At 35.7% G+C, this 6,833-nt stretch overlaps 1 long non-coding RNA gene across 5 annotated transcripts; it reads left to right on the top strand.

Annotated features, from left to right (window-relative positions):
- Nucleotides 1–2,535: 2,535 nt before the first annotated feature.
- On the top strand, nucleotides 2,536–6,702 carry LOC110880233. Of its 5 annotated transcripts, XR_002559283.2 has the most exons (7): nucleotides 2,559–2,988; nucleotides 3,075–3,120; nucleotides 3,656–3,921; nucleotides 4,092–4,119; nucleotides 4,357–4,619; nucleotides 5,343–5,448; nucleotides 6,343–6,702. It is a non-coding gene; the product is annotated as an uncharacterized LOC110880233 (long non-coding RNA). The 5 variants fall into 5 exon arrangements; XR_002559281.2 differs by having other exon boundaries at nucleotides 2,538–2,988; nucleotides 4,092–4,619; XR_002559282.2 differs by having other exon boundaries at nucleotides 2,540–2,988; nucleotides 3,656–4,119.
- The last annotated feature ends 131 nt before the right edge of the window (nucleotides 6,703–6,833 follow it).

Here is a 6,833-nt window from a genome sequence, read left to right as displayed (position 1 = left end):
GAAGAGGTAAAAAAAAGGTAGTAACCGATGACTTAGAAAATAGGGATTTTATGATCAACATACCTCTTGATGCTTCGTTAACTATAGCTCTTACCAGGGGGTAACAAGGGTTCGATTGTCAGACGAGGAACTATTTGTGTTAGTGCATAATGTTGTGCAGTATCTGGGTTAGAATCCTAACACATACGAACATGTCGCTTTGAATCAACAAGGAAACGTTACACTTTGGTACTATCGCCGCGTAATGGCAAGAGCTTACCCAACCCGAAGTCCCTTCTAAAACCTTTAACCTCAGGTCAGAGCATCAACACGTTTTGACTTTGTATGGACATAGAAAACATAAACAACCCAAATCAATGGCGCCGCAAGATTATTGGTAGATTTTAAGGGTCAAGCTGAAATACTAAAGACCCAGGTCATGGCGACATTAATATTTCACTCACTTTCAATAAACTATTAACTGACTAAAGTCATTAACACACACACACACGTTATTCACCCATTATCTTCCTTAGTTAATTCCTTATCAAGGGGGTAAGTTTCCCCCCAAACCCTAAAGAATCTAGCCAATAATGGTCATGAAACTAGTTTTTACCAAACGTGAAAAAATTATGTTAATCATCAAAAGCTTGATTACACTAATGATTCTTGAGTTTTTTTTAATCATCTATTTTTCTTTATTGTGAGGGTTGTTTTTACACAAAAACATAAAAAAAACAAGTTACTGGTGGAACTTCATGTAGTTTTAATATATATAACATATATAGAGAGAATAAAACAACAACAATAACCATGCCTAGTAAATCTCACGAATAGCATATTTCTAGGGTACAGGGAGGGTAGGATGTAGGCAATTATAGGGCTATAAACGAACCAAACGTTCAATATATAGTTCGTGAACCATTCGACAGGAAGTTCATTTATGTTTGTTCGTTTAATAAATGAACATACACGAACAAGAAATTTCGTTCGATGAGTTTAACAAAGAAACATGAACAGAGGTTACGTTTGTTCGTTTATGTTTGTGAACGTTTGGTAATGTGTTCATTAATATTTTATTTTGTATTCATTCATTATAAGGTTTTTTGATGTTGTACTTTATTTAATTGGCTTGAGTTTTTAAAATTTGATACCATAGTTATACTATACGTCTCCGCCAACATCCCTCATTTGATGATTACAATTTCAATTTGTGTTAAAACTTAACAAACTTCTTGATTTTTGTGTTAATTATGTTAAGTGTTGATTGATTTTGGTGGATTTTTGGTAATCTTTTTGATGAAATTGCAAATTGTATTTTTAAATTAATATACAACATTCTTTTGTGTTCATAAACATTTGTTTGGGTCCGTTTGTGTTTGTTTACGTTCGTTAAGTGTCATGAACATGGTCATTTTCTTAATGAACAAACACGAACAAGAAATCTCATTCGGTAAGCATTCGTGAACCGTTCATGAACATATTCATTCTATAACTGTTCGTGTTCGTTTACAACCCTATAGGCAAACCTTACATCCATACCTTGGGATTAAGAGACTGCTTCCAGATAGACCCCCCGAGTCTAAACAAGACAGTAGAGATCAAAACAAAACTAAACAAATAGACATGCGAAACAAAAGGGAAAATGAAAGAGTAACATGATAAAAACATGAACAAATATAACATTCCACAAGTATATAGACATGCACAGTGAAAATCCCATGTAATGTCCACCTAAAGTGTAAGAACATCTAAGTCTTTAATCCAAAGCTAATGCACAACTATACCTTCCCATAAAGAGACGAGTGATGTAAATGAGTGGTTAAAAATAAAAAAAAAATAGTGGTAATACTTTAAAGTGTTTTTAGGTTTTCTTATTGGGTGGGTTTTGTTGTTTTAGAAGAATATTTTTTTATGATGTGACAACTAACTAGACATATTTTAGGTGTTTTAGAGGTTATTGTGGATGCCTGGTTGGTCTAAGACTAAGTGTTGTGCAATGGCGTCCATGCCACCTCACCATTTCCATTGTTAACCCACCCCACTTGTTAATGGATGGCTATTCACACCCTTACCATTGCTATCCGCATTCCAGTATGTAACGGGGAAATGGGCTCTGCATGTGATGCCACTATTTATCCAAACAATCACATGATTTTCTTTTCATTTTTTTTCTATGTTAGTTATTGGATGTTTAGTTATTCCACTGCACCTAATTATTGATGTTTAATTATTGCTTAAATTCTTACGTAGTAGTGATACGATAACGATAGAACAATTGTTTAGGTATTTCACACACATGGTCTAAGATCATCCATTATTGTAACCTTCCATTTGGGTTGGTTGCATGTGGCGACAAAAAAATTAATAATTAACTTTGTTTATCTTTGGCTCACAACCTCGTCTCCATAGCAATCCAAGGTTGCAACCGGTCCACTTGTCTACGTTTGATTGATGTAGTATTCTTTTTTTCCTTTTTTTTTCTTAATCACTAATTCCCTACTAATTTAATTACTCAAATAACTTATCTATAATACTATAAAAAGGAGAAGTGATGTACAAAAATGTAATTTGACCAGGGATACACATTTTTAAGAAGCATGTACAAGGGACTGCAAGCTGGTAGAAGAGGAAGTTCAGCAGACTTTTAAACGCTCCAGGGGCAGGCTAGGGATTTCACCCATGAACCCTAATATCCCATTATATAGCATGTAAATGAATCTTGCAATGAAGACGTGAAGATAGAAAGGCAGATTGAATGTGAATAATGGTGGGAGTCTCCAGGTTGCAGATGAAGCATCGGTGTGTTTCAATTTCATCTCAAGTTCATCATGGTTGAAACACACAAGACACATCTCACCAATTTTGAATGCCAGAGCAACACAAAGTTTCAACAACAACACTGATTTAGACTGTTATTTGTTTGATTTCTTCAATTTCATCTCATCAATCCGACCACCTGCTTAGGTTTTCCTCAACTCTTCTGCTGTACAGAGTCATCACCGGCAGGTCGCCGCCCTGAACCATTTAGGGTTTAAGCATTTAGGGTTTATCTCATTAGTGCTTACTTCGTCTTTTTTATTTTGATTGTTCAGGTTTTGGCTGTTGATTTTGCTCTCTAAGCAAGGGTTTGTTGTTGAGGTATATTGCGTTTTATTAAAAAAAAAAATCTTATTTGTATGCTGAGTGTTATTTACTACTAATACATGACTGTTTATTGATCAGATGTGTTATCTTTGTTGTGTATTTTGTGCTAAGTTAATTAATTCTGAACGATTTGGTTGTACCAAAGTACTTATTTACTGTTATATCATATATATATGGGTATTTGCTGATTAGAACTACACTCCTGTTTATGTTATTTATTTTATACAAGTACCATTCAGTTAATAGTTTATTTGATTGCCACTTGTTGATTTTTGATGTGTTTCTATGGGTTTTTGGCTTCAGTCTCTGTTTGTTTATCTAAGATTTTACTGGTTTCCTTCCATCATCAAGTTTTATTTCTTGATTATGTAAGGGTGTTCAGAGTTCTGCTTTAGATCATTTATTATCTACATTGCTGCTATTTGTTAATTTTCTAATTTTTCTTTGTATGATATAGCAATTTTATGACCATGATAATATTTGTTTTGAATACTGTTTATGGGTTGTTGACTTCTTTTGTTCTTTATAGTAATCCAATATGGATTCAGATTTCAGAAACATGTAAGGGTGGGGCTACGGATGTTTTACCACAACCACCACCTGTTCCAGAAGACCTCGTTCCAATCAAAGCTGAGCCAGAAGCCAAGAAGAAGGTCGTGCGTGTACCCATGGCTAGGACGGACTCCAACGACCTGAAACATCAAATCATATATTGGTTTCTTGTGATGTAGCGAGAACCATTTGGTTTGTCGTAGCATCTTTGATAGCCATCTTCCCAGCCAACGGTCACTAGCGGTAAGATTTTTAACGGTCGAGGACAAATTAAAAAGAAATCTGTGGGGTAAAAACTGAACTGAATTAGAATTCGGTTGTCAAGTTAGTTTTGCCAACTTCGTCGACTAGATTTATTTTCGACCAAAAAGTATTCAATCTTTAAACTTTTATTGTCGTGTGAACCTTTGCAGATTGAGAAGCCTTTGCATTGACATGGTGGTAGGCTTGAGCATAATTAAACAAACCAATATGTTTGTGTTTATAGTAGTAGACATTGGTCAACGATGACAATCATATGCTATTACCTGATCATTTGTCAAATTTAGTAAATACAAATATCATCAGCTGATTGATATTTGATAATTTATCAATGTTTGAGCATGTGGCATGTGTAAAATTTGATGAACTTTTGTTGTACTGATTTTACTTTTTGGTTCACTGACTGTTCTTTGCCAGATGGATAGGAGAACCAGTGGGTTAAATCTGACTGGAAGCAAGATGAGAACATTGCTGGGAAGTGGAATTATTAATTATACATCTGGCAAATGGAATACGAATGCGAAAATATATTACAAAAATGATTTTTTAAGGTGTTTGTTTATATATGGTCAGTGTTGATTATTTTTTTAATCTATTTGTTTATTTTTGCAGTCATTTTTAGTGATGCTAAGGCACAAGAAGCGTGTTGGGTAAACAGGAAATGACACTGAAACTCAAAGGTAAGCCGCTAGAAGTTTTGTTGGTCTCTTAGTGTCGAAAATTTCAACCAATTTATTTGAAATTTGGCTACCTTAGGCTAGGTTCAACTCAATGGGCCCATGGGGTCAAACGATAAAATTTGAATTAAATGGGCAAAGCCTAGCCCGAACTGTTATTCAAATGTTTTCTACACCTATAATTGATTTGTTAAGGAAAAATGGATATTCATTTTAACACCATACTTGTATATTTATATTTGATAAATTAATCTAATACTCAAAATGACTCAAAAATGTTGAGATGGGTCAAACCGGCCCGAATTGTTTCAAACCACATTTAAAACTGACCTTTATCACCCAAGCTCCACTGATAATTTGCAAGCTAGGGAAAGTTTATGTTGGGTGCAAATGAGCCGAGCCCGAGCTCGACCAGGCTCGAGCTCGTTTAACTTATGAGAGCTTAACGAGCTTTATTTTAGGCTCAAGCTCGGCTCGGGCTCGATAAGGCTCGGCTCGTTTCGAACTTTTTCTCGAGCCCATAGCTCGCGAGCCGCTCGGCTCGTTTGCACCCCTAATAAGTGCACATTATTTAAGTCAATGATGATATTTTATAAAATATTATATAAGCACAAATCATTACAAATATGATTACCACATCAGCATAATTTTAAGTTTTATAAATTACTATATTTACTTGTTTATCAATCTTTGATGAATACAATAATCATGTTCTGTTCTTGGAAGCTCTGGAAATATTGGTCAAGATCAACTGCCCAAATGCTACTCAGAGTTCTTATTAATGATTGCAGCCCATCTATATCAATAGATAACATCAGGCTTAATAAATGAGGTATGGTTTATCTATGCATTTATAAACAAACGCTACTTTTGTATTGATTTAATTAAGGATTTGCTTGTTTTTATTTTGTTAGTGATCTTTAGCATCTTGTTGAAGTTGTTTGGTGGGAAAACCAAAAAGGACCAAACTCAGGCTTCTCTTTCTATGTATAGTTAAAGGTCGTGGTTACGTGGTTACGGCTGGTGGGCCGGGTAACATGTAGAAATGGCCACTTTGGTTAATTTGATTAAAAAAATAGTAGTATGGATAATGGTAAGCTACCCATTGATAAAACAACTTTCCGGATCTGAGGAATACATTTTTTGAAGGTTGAAAAAACTTATTAGATTAGGGAGCCCGGGGCACCCTCGGGGACTCCCTTCGGGGACCGATTTTGCCGTGCGGTAAAGTGCCGCCATCCAAAGGGGGGAGGTAAATCGGGGAGCTTGTGAGGTGAGTATTCACCGAAGAAGGAGAGAGGAAATGGTGGGGCCACCCTCATTTTCAGCCAATCAAATTTTTTTTATTTTTATTATTTTTTTTTTTGAATAAAAAACAATTCCCCTAAGAGGGGTGCACCCCGTACGTTTTTGGACAAGAGGGAAGTTATAGAGGGGAAATGACATGGCAACGTATGATTGGGTTAAAAAAAATTTCCCCTCACCTCATTAGGGGGGTGCCCCCTTCACCCTTAGTCTTTGGGCTCATAATTGTGTGACCTTAGCTTTTCTTTTAAGTATTTTTTGATTTCACATGTTTGATATAAAAGAGAAAAGAGAACAGTTGGGTGATGATCCATTAACAAGCAAATGGGTTGAAGTTGTGACCCATTAACAAGCAAATGGTCCAGGTTCAACTCGTGTCCATGTTGGTTGATTTATGAACCTGGTAATTTTGATTTTATAGGCACCGAAGGTGAATGCGGTGCCAGAAAAAAAAGGAAGAAGGGGAGGCGTCAAACGCAGCCCACGACGAAGGTGAAGAAGAAGAGAAAATTGAGGGAGTAGTGGTGGCGGCTCCTCGTAGAATGACAAGACGCGATATCTAATGACAGATGCACTGTTGAAGAATCTATAGTTAGTAGCTTTCTTTGAGTGGTTTAATTGTTCGGTTCGGTTAAGGTTGGTTTAATTCGGTTATATACTCACTCCTAGAACATACATATACTTGTAATACTAAAGCAGTCAGCTAGACTTTCTCTGCGTATGTTTGACCTTATAGGTTCAATGACTATTTTTTGTTGAATGACATAAAATGTTAGAAACCCGGAATAGGTTGTCGTTCGTGATAGACATAATATTTAAATTTGATATAAGTCGGAACACCCGCCGCAACGCGCGGGCATTCCCACTAGTACTACTTAAACTTAAAAAGAAAAACAAATTACACTTTAGTTC

Source organism: Helianthus annuus, chromosome 9 (assembly GCF_002127325.2).
Source record: "Helianthus annuus cultivar XRQ/B chromosome 9, HanXRQr2.0-SUNRISE, whole genome shotgun sequence".
Taxonomy (NCBI): domain Eukaryota; kingdom Viridiplantae; phylum Streptophyta; class Magnoliopsida; order Asterales; family Asteraceae; genus Helianthus; species Helianthus annuus.
This window is presented reverse-complemented; position numbering and strand designations above follow the sequence as displayed.